We start from the raw sequence: 20,797 nt of genomic DNA, 5'->3' as shown, positions 1-20,797 counted from the left end.
CTTTCTGTATTTCTCAGAGCTGCGTGACTGATGGGTCAGGTCAGGGAAATCTCCCTTCCAAATGAGTCTATTGAGGCTCACAATGAGATGACTGGAAATGTGGATTCATCTTAGCACTGGCACCACTGCTCTTCTTCAACCAGCAATTAGAGCAGTTTTATCAGGTGAACATCAAATGTGTAAAATTCATTCAGATACGATTTTTAGGTTAAATATTCCAGCTTAAGTCTATTTTCACTGGAAAGACAGCAAGTTGAACTTTTCAACTACCCTTCTTATTTTCTTTCTGCCTCAAATAAGAGTGAATATAATTATTATTTAAATTGCATAACTACACACTGTGTAAAAATTTCTTCACTAGGTTCTCTCTGGTTTTCTTGCCACGGGTATTATTGACATTTGCATTTAGGCACTGTGCTATGGGTGTTCTGTCCCTCACACTGATTGTCAGGAGAACCACATGTCACTTGTGAATTAAAACATTCCAGTGGAGGCATTCACAGCACAAATCATTAGTTGCTCAATTTGATTCAAACCACAAACATCTATCACAAAACTTCTATGTTTCAAAAGGGCAGCATGTCTGTCTCCCTTCCACCATGACCCCAGTGAAAGGCTGGCTTTCTGCAAAGTGTTTGAGGCCCTATTTCACTTCCCACTTACAGAATAAGTCCACCCAGAAAACTGTAAGAGCTGTGAATATGATAAATAAGATGGGCATTGTTTTAAATTTTTTAAAAAATAAAAAATAAAAAGAGGTTTCTCAATAAAAATACTGTGTGGTTAAGCAAAGCTAATAGCAGAGACAGGCAATACAGCCAGGCTTTTTCCTGGCATCACTTATCTGTTGCATCCCAGGCTTCATCAATATCCACAGATTCCGGATTGTTGCTTCCGTGTACCCCAACTCCTTAAGGCTTTTATTCTCTTGCTTTCATTTTCTTTCATTCTGGTTTCTCCTTATTGTTGTTGCTTCTTTGAAAAGATCAATGAACAGGTCTTACAGTCTTGGTGTAAAAAAAGCCACTATTTTCCTTTAAACTTTAAAAGAATTCATTATTATTATTATTATTTCTCATAAGAGGAATGTTTGTATCTTCCTTCTTGCCTGCAGCCCCCCTGCAGCTAAACTTTCTGATGGTGCTTTGTGTTTAAAAGAGAATTAACTGCAAAGAATGCACAATTTGACTTAAAACATATTGATATTGTAAAATGAAGAGCCATTTAATGAATTTTTTGTCCCCAGTGAAGAACCAGTGTAGGGAACAGTAGGGGCTGCAAACAAGACTGAAAATGGCACTTTAATAGCAGAACACATTTGTTTGAACAATGTTTCCCTTTTTTAATGATTTTACAACATTTTCTCTCCTTTGTTCTCTTCATTAGCTGTCTGTGACCACAAACACATTCCAGTAAGAGAGGTAAAAAAATAAAACCATCCATCCAAATGCTTTTGACAACAGACAAAACACCTATTAGTACATGAAAGCACTCCCGTTGGTTGGTGTCCTGTTTTGGACACACAAGAAAACCCACAAAACCAAAATCCTAAATGACCAAAACTCCCCAGTAAGCTCTTTGCCTTGCAAAATTTTGCTTCCTGCCCTTGAGAAGAAAGTAGGGCCTGGAGGAGGGGAAGTTGTTGACAGAGAAGATGCCATTAATATTTCTGGAATTGCAAGGGCATTGATACAACTGTTATTATTATAACAGCACTTACAAGCACTGTTGAACGTTAGGGATTGAAATACTGGTAGCTGTGTTTGAGGCTTTATTTATTAATGCCTGTAAAATGCTTTGAGATCTTCAATTACAGGACTTTTACAGAGAAAACTTTTGCATTGTCTTTAGCCATGCTGGCCTCAATCCTCAGGTGAAAGCTGATAAATACAAGGGCCATACTGTCCTGTAATGTAAGTTAATGAAAAATAACCACAGACTTCTCTAACTTACAGTGTTGTGGCTACTTGCATCCACTGGCTGGAGTTCAGTAGGGTACATTGTGTCAGGGTCAATCAGAGCATCTCTTTTCTTATCATATTGCTCCAAACCCATGACGCTTCCTGCCAAAACATGAATTTTCTGTCTTCCACCCCACTGGCTCAAATCACTGAAGGGTCTCAATTAGTACAACTCCAGAGCCTGCTCAATTCCATGCCCTTGGGGTGCTCATAGGATTTGTTGCTCTGTCCCAGTACCACCTGTGTTGTGAGGATGTTCCCAGGTTGTATCAGTACAACCTTGTATCACACCAGCCTTTCCAATCCATGCCCTCTAGTCCTGGGAACATGGCCTTGTGGTTGTGCAAACCTGGTTTGGTAGTGGCAGCTGCAAAAATAACTGCTTTTGTACCAGTTTTTACAAATAATAGTACTTTTTAACAAGTTTTTTTTTACAGATCTTACTCTGGATCTTTTCAAGATCTGTCCTCAGCTTGGCAAGTGGCTATTCCTTCCTCCTGTTCCCATTTAATCAAGCTGGGGAGACCTGGAGGTGCCCACCCCACTAGCTGAAAGCTGTCCTGTCTCCACCACCTCAACCATTCTCTGTCCTCTGATCCAGTCAACATTTCTTTGGCAGCACAAACTTTCCTGGAATTTTCTCATTACTGTACATGGCAAAGCCAAAAGTCATTAACATGTGAGATATTCCACAGAGATTTTTTGGCAAACCCAAACATGGCACATATTTAATAGCAAACCATTTCCAACGGAGCTGAACGTTTTAAAAAGAATTATTTATACTGTCTCCATTTTTTCTCCTCCCTACTTGCAAGGCCAAACTACCTTAACTTGCCAGAAGTTCCTTTCTCCATACACAGAGTAAGGGCAAGAATTTTAGAAACTTTACATAAATGTCTCCTCTGCTTAGTCATTTAATACATAACAATTTGAAGACTCAGTATCTCAGGACACACCAGGATGAGATGAAAGCTCTAAGACTGTAGGAATACGGGACAGTTGTTTTGGTATGGACAGTGGGTAGCAGAAGACACTGCTTGGATTTTCTGGGAGAAGGGGAGAGGCTCTTCCATTCTGTGTTTGTTGCTGCTCTCTGTAACTATGGCTGGGGTTTCTGCTGTAGTCATGGAAAGGCCACTAGAAAATCTATATTCAACATACACGCCTGAAGTGTCCTCCAGTTTGAAATGTCCCACCATTTCAGGGGAGATTTACTGACCTTAACAAGGGAACAGCAAGGAAGCCAAGCATCATTCTCCAAAAGGGGGAGGCATTTTCACTGCAAGTCTAGTGATGATGGAAACCCATCCCTGTCTTGCCTGTGTCATCCTCCCTTGGCACATCAGACTGCAAATCTACACTAACTTGCAATTCCAGGTCTCATTTTTGGAGTATATGTATATGTAGAAGGGAGGGAGGGGAGAAATTTTTCCTTGTTTTTTCTTTTTTTAAAATTATATCCTAAGTCGTCTAATATTAACAGAGGCTTGAAACAACACCTTAGCACTTTGGAAAGGATTAGTAGTCACCATATTAAAAAGGTGATAACGTAATAAAATCACAACTGATTATTTCATAGTTTTCCATCTTTTAACACGTCTCCTCAATCTATCAAATAAATTATTATTCTCTAGGTTTTTAAGTTTTTGATTCAATTTTTAAAGCGAAAATCTTGAATTCTAGTAAACACACACAAAAAAATAGATTTCTGCAACAGTCAAAGACATATTTAGATCCTGACTCACACTTGGACATTTTTTAACTGATTGGTAAATGACAAATTGCTCTTTAGGTACAATGTGATTAACAGTAAATAATATGTGATGGTTGTCATAGGCAATGAATGAACAGAAGTCATATTTACTCACTCATCTATAATACTTCATATCTCCTTATAACAGACTAATACTTCTCATGTAATAAATAACCATAACAAGGCCATAAATCAGCATTAAATGAAAGTGCTGTTTTAGAAAGCCAAACACCACATTACATGCTAGAACAAAGATTTTCAGTTTTTCTTAATAATAATTTGGTATTTGGTTTCTTTAGTCCCATTGACTACTGACTTTTTCCTTAGCTAAATTCACTGAAAAGCAAGCATAGGTTTTACCTACCAATGAAAACACCATCAAACATCTCAGTCCTAGTTGCATAAACAGGTTTCTTGCTTGAAATTAGCTCTGAGCACACAATATTATCACCTTTTACCCAGGCAGTATGTTTTTAACATACTGAAGGCTGGTCTCAGACTGGCTACAACCCCCTACTCCTGACCTGTTGTGTGGGGTATTCATTCACTGAGTTGCTGCTGCTTAAGACCACCTGCCTTGAACTTTCACACCTGCTGAGTTGTTCTAGCTAATTACTGATTAAAATAAATAAATTAAATAACACAAAGTTTTATAAACCTGCAGCATGGTGGGTAGGATGCCAGTTGTGTCCCTTTGCCTGAGCAGACCTTGTACATGTGACACAGGATTGGAACAGGGATAGGGATATATGTGCTTGATGATAAACCTCTCAAATATTAAAATTCTGCAGAGGCTCAACTGAAGGAGGAATGCAATACCTTACCCTGTGGTCCATCATGAGACTGAAAAGGTTTTTGGCTGGATGAGGAATTTTGAGTTTTAACAGTCTTCTCATTAAAACAATCTGTAGATAAAACTCAGTGCTATCCAGTGCTCCAGGGCTCTCTCTGACTGATCTGAGAGCTTTTGTTTACGACACAGACACCAATTGATTTACACTTTTTGCTTTCAACAAGCCTCTCATGGAGAAAACACAGTGACATGCTGAAGTGCCAAAGAAGAAGGAAGGCACACTGATGAAAAACAGACATTGCAGCCATTAGCATCGATCAGAGATTGATCAGTGTATAAGCAAGCAAAGAGGTACAGGATGATTATTGTGTATAACAAAACCTCATTTAATCTCGTTCAAAAGGTGTATTTCCTGTGAAGAGGGTCTTTGGTCGGGAGGCACAAACTTCATTAGCACAAACCCAAGAGTCATGTGAAGAGCTCTGTCTTGGAGATTATGGAAGTCCATCCTTGTGCAGCCAAGAGGATGTGAACACATTTTTCAAACGATGCATTAGTCAATCAATAGCTTCATGTCAAACAGGACCTTACCTATGTCCTTTGCTTATTTGATTAGATATTTTTCAGACTGGCTAAAACCATATCACTACAAGAATATGATTGATTTTGGAGAATGAGTAGGGGAAGGAGATCAGCTGAGAAAGAATCTGGCCTTCTGCGATGCTGGGGATGCTGCACATGTGTTGGATAACAAACCTTTGGGTTTAGTCAATAGCACCAAGTTTGTTATGAGCAGGTTCTTCAGACTTAGATAAACCTGAAAGGGCTTTCTTTTAAGTGGAAAAAACTCTACCTAACTGTCAACTTGACAGAGGTATGTGAGTTAACTCCTATTACACTCAGTCTGAGCTAAAACAACATCGCTTTTCACTCTCACCCCAAGACCTAACGAGCTTCAGCACTTGAGATGTGAAAGACCAATAACTTAATCCACTGTTTGAAGAAATCCGTATTTTTAAAGCAGTGCTGTATTTGATTAAGCAACTGTAAAGCTCAGCAGAGCTATGTCAAGTTAAATTATTTTCTTTAAAGTAAAAACGCCATTTTACATGAAATGTAAAACTTCAGTCTTATTGCATTTTTATAAGAGAACCAAGTACCATTTATTTACATCCAGACAGCCCCCATTAATGGCAATCTATAGCTGGCAGGTGCTACAGGTCTGGTTATGTTCTAAAGGACTAAAATATTATCTTCTAGATTTACAGATTAAAAAATATCAAACTGTTTTCAAAGGCATGTACAGATTCCCTGAAATCATAGCCAGATAGTAACCTTGTGATTATCACAGAGTGATTATGCAAGTCCCAATATGGTTTAAACATTGCTGCTTTTACCAAAAAACTTTTAATCTCATCAAAACTGTCCTTGTTAGCTCAACAGAGCAGGTTTCCCACGATCCCACATTGACTGGTATTTGCAACCTTGCCTTTCTTAAACTTGTTACCTGGGTCACTCCATTCTCACTCTCTAAATATTGGCACAACATTAGATTTCTTCTAGACCTCTGAAAACTCACCAGCGTTCCAAGGCATTAAAAAAACAACACTAAATGCTCAGACAGTTCCCTGGCCAACTCTGTGAAAATTATTGGATGCAGGTTGTTCAGATTCAACATTATTAAAATGATCAACCTTGGCATTTTTGGAAAAGAAACTATTTCAGCAGCATCGTGGTCCTGTATGACTATGTACCTTGGCTTTTCCTCAAATACAGAACAGAAATGTTTGTTGAGCACTTGTGATTTTTCTGCATTTTTATTAAGTATTCTATCATACCCACCTAGGAATACCCAAGCACGGTGTTCTGGGAGTTAACCCCTACCCTGCAATCCATGCATGTGCACATGCTGACACACGCACAGATTTTGATGTTTCACTGCCTTGACTGGAAGTTTTCTTTGTGTACTTTGGTTCTCATAATTTTTCTGTTCTTTCTAACATCCAGGCCATGTGGTGTTACCAATTTACAGTTTTTCCTTTTCTTATAAAAGAGTGATGATAAAGGCTCATTTTCCTTCCAAGCTGGGTAGTTCAACAAGTGTCACCTTTATTTCTTGAACACAGAATTGTGGTTTCTGAGACAGAAGCAGAAATTCTGAGATTGCCTGTGGTGGGGCTGGTACAACATTCCCTCTGAATTTCAAACCTTATGAGAACGAGGTGATTCAGGGGTCTCTGCCAACAGTTCTCATTCTGCACAAGGATCCTCCAGCCTTGAATCTGCCATTACAACAGAACAAAATTATCCTGAGATACTCAAAATTCATCTAGTTTGTGACCTGAATCATACCTGCATTGCTATCTAACAAAATAAAGATACAAACAAATACAAGAGAGCCGAAAATGACCACTAATGAGACTTAGTCCATATCTATTTGTTATTAAAGAAATTCATCATCACCAGGACTTTCACTGATTAATTTCTAAACTCAGAAATGAGATGCAACATTGTTCAAGTCAGAGACGGTCACCTCTGACAAGAATATGTGGAAAAATGTATATGACACACTGGAGTGGTTGTGCCTTTGGCACTGGGGATCTCAAGTGCTCCATATATTCTTGCATCAGTAGCATCTTTCAAACATGCAGATGTTCTGAGAGAATAAAGTTATAGTTGAGTGAGTACTTAGGCGATAAAGGTTGTTTTTATTCAAACTTTAACAGGATTTGGAGGTCTGCAGGACTTCAGAATATCCTGCCATTTTCTTTTTGTATTTAAAGGGAGGTTCAGACTTATACCAGTTATTAGATTTGCAGATATTGGCCAAAACAATCCAAACCTCAGCAACTAACCTCAAAGTGTCTCCTAAATGTATATCCCACATGCATTCTATTTAACTGGAGAAGTATCTGATTTAGTCAGTGATCTGCAATAGGGAGAGGAATAAATTTGAACAGAAGGACAATCAAATTTTTGTCCCCCCACTTGCTAACATAGAGAGAAAGGCCTGTACTGTCAGGTCACTGAGAAGACAGCAGTAAATTCAATGACATTAACCCCATCTGTGATTTATCTTGTACTTTATAAATTAACTCTTTATATAGTGTGAAATTCAGGTGTTAACACTGTGAGCTTGCTGGCTGAAACAGCACTGACCATTTACCAGAATGCCTTGGGAACCTGAAAAAAACTTTCTCTCAATGCTGTGCTCATGGGAACGTGAAGTTTTCTCTCACTGAGGTTAAAATGTTTGAAAAGTGGAGCCCTATATAAAATTCTGTTTGTGTAGCTGAAGTTCTGATGTTGTTTACCTGAAATGTTTCTATAATTCCTCAACTTTTGAGTTTCAGGTTGGTGATTTGCGAGTAGCAGATTGCACTCTCCTGAACTAAATCTAACAAGCACCACAAAGTGAAAATAAACTGGAGAGACTTGAAATAAAAATCACTTCAAGAAATCTAAGCGTGGTGGGGTTTTTTTGTGTTGTGGGTTTTTCTTTTTTTTTTTTCCTCCCACTTTAAGCCAACTAAACTCCCAACACATTCTGATCATCTCGCCACAGTGTGTCTGTGCTGGTGACAACTGATTCATGTGTACATTTACATATCCCCTCAGTGCCAGCAGCAGAATACAAAATGGGTCCTCCTGCTCTGGCAGATGACACAGCGCTGGCAAATCAGGAGGAGCTGTCAAAAACAGCTGTCCATTAAAAGAGTTTGCTGAAACAACTAAGAGCTGTTTGAAAATGCTAGGTGGTAGAATTTAATTGGAGTAGCAACTGTTCAAAATTAAGATTAAAAAGGCCCAGTCGGTACGGGCGGGTTTCAGGTTTTAAGGGGTGCTTTTATATATGGATATTTACATTGGGGATATAAACAATTAAGTTTGCTGGTTTCCCATGCCTCTCTCTGCTTATACTTATGCTCCATCCCCTGGGTCAGAGAGTTTGGGCATGTCCACAACTGCTTTGTAGCAGATTAAGCACAGCAACAAACCACACTGGTACCCTTTATTTCAGAGATAAAGGGAAAAAAGATAAATATTTTTTTCTTTTTTTTTTTTTAAAAGCAGCCTGTCCGTGAGGGTGCAAACTCTATTCTGCTGCACTGGTAGTACATTTTTAGCTGCCCATGTGGACAGGGGATGTGGTTAGTTTTCCACAGTGGGAACAAAATGCAGGCACAGACGGCCCAAGCAGAGCTCCCAGCAAGTGTATTCCATTACACCACGCACCCTGTTTAAAGACCACATTTGTCTCAGCACATAAAATTGCATGCACATAAATGGAAGACTTTATGAAGTTTTCCCTTTAATATGAATGCAGTCTTGGGAAAAGAGACCACTGTAACCGTCCAGAAAAATTCATTTTTCACTAGGAACTTGTTCTGAATGTGCTGGAGGCAACACTAAGCCCTGCTTTGGCTTAGGTGGCTCTCTGAATCAGAAACTTGACTTTGGAATAAATGTAGCAGAATAGAAACACAGGCAAGCAAAACTGTTTGGCAAAAACTAAAGATCCTGCATATTCTCCCTAGTTTAGCTGAATATTTTGTAGAACAAAACCATTTGAAAAACTACTCAAATGAAGTCAGTGTGTTTCACTTTGACAGCGTCAAAACAAAGTTATTTCATTTTGTGATATAAAAGGTTTTACATTTCAAAATTTTGCTCTTTTTACTTTTTATTTTTCCCCCCAAAAATACTCACAATCCCAGGAAAAGGTTTCCTTTAAGCTCAAATAAAAGCGTTTCTCTTTCTAACTATTTTTTTTTCTCTCTCTCCCTGCAGAAGCTCAAGCACAAGCAGGCAGAAGATCTGCATTTAGTTCTTCATTTTGAGACCAAGTCCTCATCACAGAGCCTCGGGCACCGACTCTACTTATGTGCTTTATCTTGGCGCATCTGTAAGTGTGTGTCTAAAACATTTCTAGTACTTTGATTACTTGGTACTTATTCTTTTCCTCCCACAAGTAAAAATCTCCTTTTTTTTTTTCCCTTCAGAAAACAAACACTGTGGCACACTAACTGTGTCCTGCCCATCACAGGTCAATGAAATTTGGTCTCAGGCAGTGAATCGAGAGAGGCCATAAATATTAAGTACGTAGCCATGATTTCTTCTTGCTTGAGATGCAAAAGACCTCAGATGCAAAAGAATTCAGAATAGCCATGGACAGATTGCAATAGTGTTCTGTAAGTTCTAGTGCCATTGAGCATTTTTACCTCGGTTATGGCTTTTTAATATGTTGGACCCCAGCTTTGGTTTGTTTGCTTTAAATAAAATCTGCTTTAAAATGTAAGAAAAAAAAAACAAACGAAACGTTGCAGCAAATCAAAAAGCATGCAGGCACTAAAATTAAATTTCCCATTCTGGAAGAAAAAAATAGAAGTTGAAAAGGCATTAGGCTCAGTTTCCCAGCAGAAACCTTGCAGTAATGCCTGTGACTGCAAGTCTATAGCTCAGTGTATGCAATACATTGCAACTAGAAGTAGCAGTGACAGCTGGTGGGTTAGTAAACAGATTTCATTTCAGTTTTTGTCTGAAAATGATACAAATTTTTCTTTAATATGATTCTTCACTGCATCTTCTGTTTCCATCCAATGATGAGGCCCTTTCCAATTTGTATCCAAGCTCTGTTAAATATTTTATTTGACTTAACACACATAAATGAAACAAACAAAAATAATTTTGAAACACTTGACGGAAGTTAGTAGTCTATGGGAGTGATTAAAAAATGTAGGTCCTAACTGAATTTGGAAGAGGATGGACATAAACAGAAAGCATGTTAATAGCCTCCTATGCACAGAGTGCCACACACAGCAATACAGCCCAACACATCATTTTAGAGTGTTTCACTTGAGCAGAGATGTATTTTTAATTCAGTATTTTCTGAAATTTCCTTCAGGAAATTCCTTCAAGTAATTTCTTTCTTTTTGTTTTCCCATTCTTCCCTAAGCCACCTCAAAAGCCTCTGAACTGAGGTAGAATTATGGAAAAAAAAAAAAAACTTGGGCAAAAAAAATGAAGAAAGAAAATGCCTAAAGTAATCAAAACTCCATAATCTAATGAAACAAAAGTGTGAAGGTTCACTGTTTATTTGCACGGATATACATTTAGAGGTGACGAAAGGAGAAAGAGGCATTGCCACTTGGATTGGGCCATTTCAACTCAAAAAAATAAAAATTCCTATTTACATTTGCACTAAAAATTATAGTTAACACCTATTTTATTACAAACCACCTATAAGTGTTCATAGAATATCTGGAGTTGGAGGGGACCCACAGAGATCATCAAGTCCATATTTTCTCAGTAAGGAGCTTTAATATTAACAAGCCTGATCATCTACAAGGTGGGAAGCAAATGCAGTATTGGATGCTCACTCATAGAGGTGTTTCAAGCTGGCCACACAACAAGCACAGTGATGCATCCCTGGGGTGGAAGCTCTCAGACTTCCCTGAAATGACACCAAACCCTCTGCACAGCAAGCCACTGGGAAGCTGTTTGAACTGTAAGTAAAGCTGCCATGATGTTATCTACAGGAGAAAATCCAAAAGCAATCTCTCTGTCCAGCCACACACAACAGGGTCAACTGCACGGGCAACACGGATCTCAGCCAGGGCAAAGGCAGCTCCAAATACAACTGCAAACTGGGACATGGGGAAAGGGGGATATAAAAAAAAAAAAGAAAAAAAAAAAGCAAGGGATCATTCTTAAATCAAAAGCTATGTCGGGTCACACTGCTCACTCATCTGTGTGTGCACTCCGTGATTCTCATTCAGTTCTTCTGGATTCTCAAACAAAGTGCGGAGTCCTAAAAATATTTGGAACTATTACAAAGCATAAATTATAAATGTGTCGAGAAAATGGAAAAAGGTGTCTTGGGCCTACTTAGAGCACAAAATGATCTCAACCATTATTCAACAATGATATGAAGATCTTTTATTTCATTTCTTCTTAACAGTTCCCTGTGTTTGCTATCATTTCTTGCCCAGCACCGTGTCAATAATTACTAAATTAGCAGGACGCCTGTACAATTTCAGCTAAAGTGTTATTACTGACAAGTCAAACAAAGAAAGCTGATCGAAAAGATGGGACTCCATCTCCTTATTTAAATGGACCGTGTTCAGAGAAGAAGATTGAAACTCCTTTTTCTTCAAAGGAAGAAGGAAAAGGTATAGTTTACATTTTGTGCTGCTCAAGGACAGAGAGTCAGAGGAAATGCCTTTTTAATGTAAACCTCTTTTCATTTCCAAGGGACAAAAATGAAGGTTATTTAAAAGAATCATGCTTGGTGGAAGAAGTAATTACGTATTTTTTTTCAAATCTCAGATGAATAATGCTTTTATATTTCCCTGAGATGACCCAATTCGCTTTGTGATGCGCTCCCTTAAATGTAAGTGTGTTGACTCCTCTGAACCTCATTGTTTTTAGTGTCTAAAGAAGCTCCTCTCATACCACAGTGTTGATTGATTTTGACTCTGTACCAGTGCCCGAATATTCATAAAGCTACTGCTGGTCTATACAGCCCACAACTGAAAATGGGGTATAATATCCATTCCTGATATCTCCAAAATGCTCACGTGTAATGACACATTCAATTTGCCTTTTTTTTAAAGTATTGCTCCGAATTTGTTACTCCTTTGGGCTGGAGAGCTCCATAATCTGGAAGATCCTAACAGAATTCCAAGATCATGCAGACTTTTCTTAATATTTGTTTAGTGTTGTTTCCTTTGGTAATTTTTAGTGGAATAGATGTGAATATCTGTATGCATCCCTTAATGTGTGAAATAGGATGCAGTTCTGTAACCTTCCTCAGAGGTATATCTACCTCTATTGCTTCATTATTCCAGTAGCTCATTCCCCCTAAGAATAAGAGCTTTCACTACCAGGACCAACAGTATTTGTGTTTTTTTAAATACAAATCACCTACTTCAACACTGTTGGAAGAGTTCAGGGAAAAGGTTTTTAGGCAGCAGCCATGTAAATGTGGAAAAAAAGAAGAAGATTAAAGAACCATAATCACTCCATTATGGTAAAGCAGAAAAGCAGACAAATTTCATCAGTCTTAGCCATCCAACGATTAGTATGTGCTACTCCCCTAAATCTGGAATTTATTTAGTTGTTGTCACTTGTCATGTAAACAAGCCAACAGGGACTACTTAAATCTATAAAATTAGACATTAGGTTTTAGGCCCTTTCATGTTTTTTTGATTAGGTCTCACTGGCTCTCTGGGCACTGCCTTAATGCAAATAAATAAACAATAATAAAGTTAACTATAGCATCTCACTGACATTTTTCAGACCTTAAAAAAATATTTCATTTCAATTTTTTAGCAAAAGTTTTGAGCTGAGCTTTCACTAGCTCCAAAGCAAGACAATTCTGTTCCCATAGAGCTGAACCCAATTACTAATTTCACTGGTAGTATACCCTATTCTATTCCTCAATTCTCAATCAAAGGAATAACTGGTTTAATATCTGTCATCTGTTACTTGCAATTCTACAAATTTCACAGGCCAGGGTCCAATTATACAAACCATTATGAACCATTTTCTGGGGCTAGAACCATTTAGAAATCTTCTCTTTCTCTTTAATCTCTCTGAAACGTTCCTTTTTTTTACAAAATTGTTTGTTCTCAGAGGTTTCATTTTCATGAAAAGATTGAATAAAGAAGACTTTTTTTTTCCCCCAAAACACAAGTGTTTCAAAAATATGACCAACTGAAAACAAAGAAACAGATTTGTACACAGATTTTTGGAAATGAGTGGCAATATTGCATTAGACTTCAAAAAAAAAGCACCAGACATCTTTAAGGCTGAAGGTATTTTTGAGGCTGGCTGCAAAGTGATCTAGTAATGGTGCTAATGACTTATTTATTACTACCTTTTTATTCAGAATTTTCTGTAAGACCTTCAGGCATGCATTTTCAGTTTCTGAGGATGCCACAGAAAATGTAGAATGGATTTTAAAAATAAGAAAAATAGATCCTGAGTCAGATAAAACTTGAATTTTCACTGTATCACACAAGGAGAAGGGTTATTCTGTGGAAAAGAAAGACAACAGATACTTGAATATACTCCTTGCAGAATGCACAAATAGTCTGTGGTGCTCTAGGCCACAAGCTATTTATTGAAGATAAAAATTTAGCAAGAGACAAAAAAATTACTGAAGCTGTACTCTTGATTCAATTACAGAAAATTAAATACTTTAAATGGTACTTAATCTCCACAGAAAAAGGAAACAGCTTTTCTCAATGAGTAGATTATATCCTGTTATTTATTAGGGAGTTTTTCACACTCTCTTGTGGAGCATCTGGTTCTGATCACTGCTTGAATCAGTCTGGGGAAGGAGGTGGAATTGGTCTGATCCTCCATAAGCACATTCTCTACTACCTAAACAGAGTTAATGTGTAGCTGCACCTTTAGTAATGAGGATCAACATCCCACAAGGACAAAGGAAAGGCACATTCCCCTGCTGTTGAGAGAATATGGCAGAAAAGCTACAGCTACTCACACTGGACTTAGAAGTAAAGAATTAAAACCCACATGTTTGTAAGAAAAATAATGCCATTTGGACAGCTTTGCACAAGGTTCATGTAAAGTCATTTCAGGCAGTGAGAAAATGGATGTTTACTTAACCATCTGTAATATTACTCCAGGAGAAACATTTTCCTCATTCGTACGTTCCCAGCCCATGCAGGAAGGGATGAGCAGGACTGCTCATGCTAGGATGGATTTTCTTTTTAAGCAGAATCATGATGGTGTTTACTTTGGCAGGGAACAAATTTAATGCTAGTTAAAACGTTTTTTGTTGACTTTTACACTCATTACATGCTGTTGCAGCAACTCATGAAAATTATTAATAGAAATACAAATAGCCAAATGTTGTTTAAAATCACTGTTTGTTGCCTTTGAGTCAAGTAATCAGATCTTTGTACATTGAGAACTGAGATACTGAAGGAAAATTTGGCATTCTGAGGAACTAGTTCATTGCAGAGTATTTTGCAATATTAATGCTGTGTACGGAGAGTCTGGTATAAAGGCTTAAAGAAACTCTAAAGATTTCTTAGCTTATCTCCAAATTATTATTTTTTTATCACTAAGAGTCCTGAGGGAATGTTCATAACTTCAAAGAAATCTCAGCAACAGTGCAACGCAAACAGTTACTTCCAACACAAAATCTGCTTGGCCAAGATTTATCTCCCGCACACAAGGCAGTCAACTGAAGTATCAACTATAAAAACGTTGCTGCCCTACAAATAGGTGTTGGAGGAAAACAGGAATCTCATAAGGACAATTCAGATCCTAGACAGGCTAAATTGCCTCCTTAAGGTGCCTCTCTCACTCCATTGACTACATGGAGAGCCACAGGAGAGTATATTCTTAAGCACCCTAGTTAAGTGCCTAAAATTAGGTAGAATAAATCTGGGCCTCGTGGGTGAAAGTAATTTTATACATGGGCCTGATTCATGTTTACGTGTTTTTCTCATGCTGCATATGCATATTAAGAGGTTTAAATGTGCATTTTTCTGTGCCTGGGCCCATTATTACATATGTTTTTTCTGTACTCCAAGTGGAGTACAAAAACAAGGTTTAATAGAAATGGCAGTTTGTTCAACAGACAAGACAATCAGCTTTGTGTATATACAGTGGGATTCTACAATGTTCTTGTGCCTGATCCTGTTCCTATTGGAATACTGTTGTATCTTTGGGAGACAGAGACTTGGTCTACCACAATGCTGTTTCAAATTCTCAGTTAGTACAACCCCATGGTGTCTATTAAGCAGGTGACCTTCCTAAGTGGTCAGCTGGTTCTGTTTGGTCTTCCTTCAAAATCTATAAAAATCTATACTGAGCATACGTCCACACATGCAGATGTGTGAAACCATGCATAAGAATTATTGGCTATCCTGTATTTTAGGCACAAGCTAAATTCTTCTGGCAATGAAAACTCATGGGAAAGAACTGAATCTTTCAAGTATCCCCTCATGGAGCTGTCTTGTAAGTAGCATCCCCAGGGAGAAAATGTTATATCACACTAGAGTTTATAGAACAGTGATCACCAGCAGTTTTCAGAGCAGGCATGGGTCTCCACAGCTGGTGTTTTCCTGATCCCACCATTCAAACAGCTGCATGTCTAAATTTCGGCCACCCATGAAAGTCTCCAGTCACGAAAAGTGGACTCCTATCCTTAATATTGTGTACACTGGCTTTTTTCTTTACAATAACTCAGAGTTTCCCACCTTCTGGTAGGAAAATGTTGATTTAGTTGCAAGATCCTGACTGAGAACTAATTCTTAGGGAAAACGTAAATAGCACGTGAAGGCAAAACAAACCCAGAGCCCTGATCTCAGCGCCTGGTGTTTCCTGCAGTCTTCACACATGTTCCAGCAGTGCTCAGCTGGACTTACAGTTTAAGGATTCCTTAACAAAAGTTATTTTGAAGGATCATCTTCTAGCAATAAAACCAATGTTTTAGCTGCCTGGGGCTGGTGCATCTTCTGTGACATAACTCTTAGGAAAGGGTGCGGTTCTGGCCGCTCCATGAAATGATGATTGCTCATTTGAGGGGACTGTGGCCTGGGATCTTCAGCTCCTGTGAACTGACACGGCCTCCAGAAGCAATGCCAACTGACACCTGCTGAGCTCCTGGCACATCAAATTCAAATGGATGGACAAGTTTCACTCCCCAAATACCAAATGCTATGATGTCCTACATCAAACAGTCAATTATGTGTGGGCTGCTTCTAAACAAAAGTTTGTCTAATTGTTTCAGATACACCATCTGTTTCTGATCAAAACCATGGTGAAACTGCAAACCCTCATAAACATCATCTTAGATTTCTCTTTTGAATGAAATCAGATTAGTACTGAAGGGTATGACTTCAAAGAGCTCTGAGGTGCTGTTGTTATCCAAATGTACATGAGGCTCACAGGTCTTCATAGACAAGAGGTCTTAAAGGAACAGCTTTCATGCAATTTTTTTTTTCATTTTCACCTACAAGGAAAATACCATTAAAATGGCTTTTTGCAGTTGTTTTTTTTGTTGTGTTTCTAGAGAAAACTAGGCAGAATTGGTTCTGGATTTTTTTATTATTTTCATATAAAACTAATCCGAGATCAGTGGTTAAATAAAGGTCAATACATTTTTCAGCTGAAAGCCTCTGGGTATTTTTTGGTTTGGTTTGGTTTGTTTTTTTTTTACTGTGGGCATCTCTTCCCATCCAGATAGAAGTTTTGTCTTTAACTTCAGGATATTTCTTAAGATACTGACCACAACAGTGTTTACATTCCCCAAGAAGGACTCCCTGCTTAGCCCATTCTTCCACTCAGAAATATACTTCAGTGTAGCTGGCATGAGACAAAAAAGAAAACTTCCCTTGGACCAACACCAACACATTTCAACAAAGCTTCTGATCAAAGTGCAAGAAAGAAATGAGAAACAAGAAAGGCAATAGTTGCAACAGCTCAACAGCTATTGTGGAATTTCTTTAGGGAACCAGAAACCATCCTTAAAGAATCTATAGTGCGGCCTTAAAGTATGAGCAGCATTTCAACAAAATGCCAAGAAGAAAACTTTCATCGAGGCAGTTTAACCATTTCTGTCAGTTTAGAGGTCAAAAGGATGACAATGCATCCCGGGGGGAAGGGTTTCCTCTGTAAGAGGTGAAGAGCAGGTGAAAAGGAGGGATGCATCTGGTTCCAGAAGTCTGGGTACCACCAGCACAATCCAACAGTGTGGGTTTGCAATGCTTTATGGAAAATGTGTCCCTCTTTGTGACAGTTCCTATGACATTATGGGCAAAAGCTTCCTCTTGGTTAATGTGGTACAGCTCAATTGATCATAGCTGAATAGCTCCAGATGTGATAAAGTGGAATCTGTCCTGTTATATATATTTAAACCTGAACTTAGTGGATGAAAAGAAAATCCTTTGACTAATGAAAAAAAAGAAAGAGAATAATGAAAGAATAAAGACAGCACAGTCTGACTGTGGCTAGACACACCAACTCTGATCACGAGCCTGGTAATGAAACAGTGTTTACTGGCCATGATATTTTTATTTTCACTTAATCCAAAATATTTCCTGTGCGTAATTGCTTTGGAAGTTACAGCTCTAAGGCACGACACATTTTTGTGACGGTAACATCAACGTGTAGAGAGAAACATTAGTGCTCAGTGTCAAGCACACTTGAGTTTCTCAATACACTTGGAGGAAGATACTCATAAAGGCTCATCACAATGGCATGGAGGACTAATATTCCAGACAATTAGGCTTTCTGCTTCAGATGCGACAATTCAAATGCGGATGTCTTTAAAGCACATTTTCATCCCCTTTATTGCTCACAGGAGGAAAAGAGATGCCTTTTTTGTTTATAAAATGTAGGGCTGAAAACTGCCTGAACAGATGTTGGAGACTGTAATGTCTTGCTTTCACTGTTGCAGAAACCACCACTTGGTCATCTCATGCCCCTTTCCCACTAAATCTCATATAAATATGATTATGACTTCAATTGTCATGGTTTGCAGAGGGTTATAGGGGTAGAAAACATAAAGCTGGAGTCAGTCATCTGAAAATTTTCCTTTTCCCTTCATGACATTTCCTTTAAAACTTACAAAATCTATGCTTGCTAAATAAAAGTGAAGGTCTTTGCCACCTGAATCTAAATTGAATATAATTGGATACTTGTATGTCAAAGCACTCAGAGACATAAATCCAGGTATCAGCACATCAATAGGAAGGCAATTGGGTCACAAGGTAACCTATAGTATATATGATATATCTTCTTAAAGCTGTTCTCAGAATCCAAGGAATTCTTTTGTTAGGCACTGAGTGGATGTCTCTTATTAAGGGGGTGTTTATAATGGTGGACAATGCGATTCAGATATAGAGCCTACACTAGTCTTCCATCAAAGGTAGTGAGAAACCTAATAGCCTAAAATAAATCTCTGCAACACTTCAATGGCAGAACATTTGAGCAATTTTTAAATGCAGTCGTGAGCATCAGAAATGTATCTGAACCTGATGGAGAGCACAAAGGTAAAGGAGACCTTGAAACGATCAAAACCCACTTGTCCAAGTAATTATGCAGACTATTTCTGACATTTATTTTTCCTGCCCAAACTAGTTAAGAAGCCTCAGCCAACACAAGGAGGAACCCTGGCCTGGTGATATGGACAGAGGATTTCATGTTCCAACAAGGGATATAAAATGAAATTATAATTGCAGGCAGAAGCCTTACAAAATATTCTTATGAAAGAAGAGAAGTCAAGAATAAAATTAAGTGATGAAATCCTAAACAGGAGGAAGTATTTTAATTTTACCTTGTCTCTAATTTAACAAACTCCAAGTTCAATCACAGCTAGTAAGGCCAGTGCTTACTGCAGAACATATCAAATCCATAATCATTTAGCTGAAAATGGGGTTATGATGACAGGGCAGCAGTCTCATTGCTAATGCTGGCTACTAAGTAGATCAGTAAAGCCAAGTACCTGACTCTGATAAACTGAAATGTGCAGGGTTTTTGATACAGTGACTTCATTTAGCACAGCCAAGTCTACAATACACTCAGACACACATAATTCTGCTTTATGGCTCTCCTTACTGCACCATATGCACAGACTTCCCTCCCATCCCACCAAGCTATATAGATTTTCTAAATGCATGCAAATGTATCCAAGATGGCTCATTTTGTTATCAACTCCCCAAGTGCTAACATTCTAATCATTAACTAATTGTCTCTGTGCTCTATTGACAACTCGGCCACCTTCTTGCTAATTTTTGCTGACATGATGGAGGCCCTGAAGAACTGGGTTAACCTTTCAATGTCCATTGAAGATCCACAGGTCTGATGACGATTGATTGACCTGGCCTCCATGTTAGATAAAACCTCATCAGCTTTCCAAGTGATTTGTGTAATGAGGCGTCAGTAATTGACAACAGGTAAGTGAACTCAGAAGTTCCCCTTCTTTATTTCTCTGCAAAAATGAGTAAAAAATTCAAGTATCTGTAATGAGTGCAAACTTGTGAAAGTTGGCAGACAACAGGGATGCCTACGCGTGAATTGTAATTTCACGCATTTTTTTTCTTACAGGTGTAATGTTTTCAAAATATATGGCACTTGGGTTCTCTTCTAACATGTAAGTGATATGTGCCTTTTATAAATGCATATGTAAGTATACATATATATTACACATGTATATTGTATTTGGTTTGTTACAGAAGCATATGCTCAATCCTGTGCTCTCATAAAGTCTTCTGCCTGGTTTAGCAGTCTATATAGTCCACATCAATCTGGATTATGATAACATAAAGCTACAAAATCTCTTCTGTTTCCAAATGCCTCCTGAATGTTCAAGGAATAAGCTGCAGCTGGCCACCTGGATTCTTGGGTGCCCACCTAACCCTGGCTTTATTAAGACTAAGAATTAAATGCTCTGAGAAGCACAGGATAGTTGTCTCACTATGGTTTTAAGGCTACACAGCCCTACACTTGTTTTCTCAGTGGTGTTGTGGGGACAATGGAAAGTGCTGCAGCCCCATCTCTACATGAGTCAGCTCCACTCCTCCCATTTTAAGTCATTTATACATGCTTGCAAACGAATTTATTTAAAGCATGACTCACCTTTGTGCTCTCAAGATGTACCCCAAATGATTAAAACTATTCTAAAAATAAAAAGGGAACAACTGAATTTGCTGTACCATAAACCCCTATGGTTGTCTTCTTTTAATTTTATGTTAAATAGCTATAAATCTATCCACATGGGACAATAACACAAGATGAAATAAGAGCAAATATTATTAACAAAGAGTGATCTTCTGTCTGACTCATCACAGCCAGCCAGAGAGCATGAAATGTTCCATGTGTGCAGACAGGCACAGACAGGAGATGTACACACCAAAAGCACACAAACATATGCTCAGAGGAAATATAAGTGTAGTATATCTGTTCAAAATTATTTGATTAAATTAAACATAAAAAAAATCCTACCCAAAATTCTGGATTTTGTATCCAAGTTCGTCTGTGGAAAGACAGAAAATCTCCCGTCTTCCCTCTTTAGCAGTGTGTCCCTACACTTTCTTCAATCCTTTCAATTTTTTGTGCCAAAAACACTTGCAGTTTCCAGATAACTCTGATTTGGTGTCCATGTGGCCATCAGTGCTTTTCATCTGATGACACAGAAAAAACTGGCAGCTCTTGTCAGAATGAAGCCAATACCATCTCACACACGTATGTGCATTTCTGTTTGATTATTTAGTAATTTTTTTTTTCATCTTGAAGGTTTTGAAGAGT

This window comes from Myiozetetes cayanensis, unplaced genomic scaffold, assembly GCF_022539395.1.
Source record: "Myiozetetes cayanensis isolate MyiCay16 unplaced genomic scaffold, myiCay2020 scf14, whole genome shotgun sequence".
Lineage (NCBI taxonomy): Eukaryota > Metazoa > Chordata > Aves > Passeriformes > Tyrannidae > Myiozetetes > Myiozetetes cayanensis.
Note: the sequence above shows the minus strand (reverse complement) of the source record.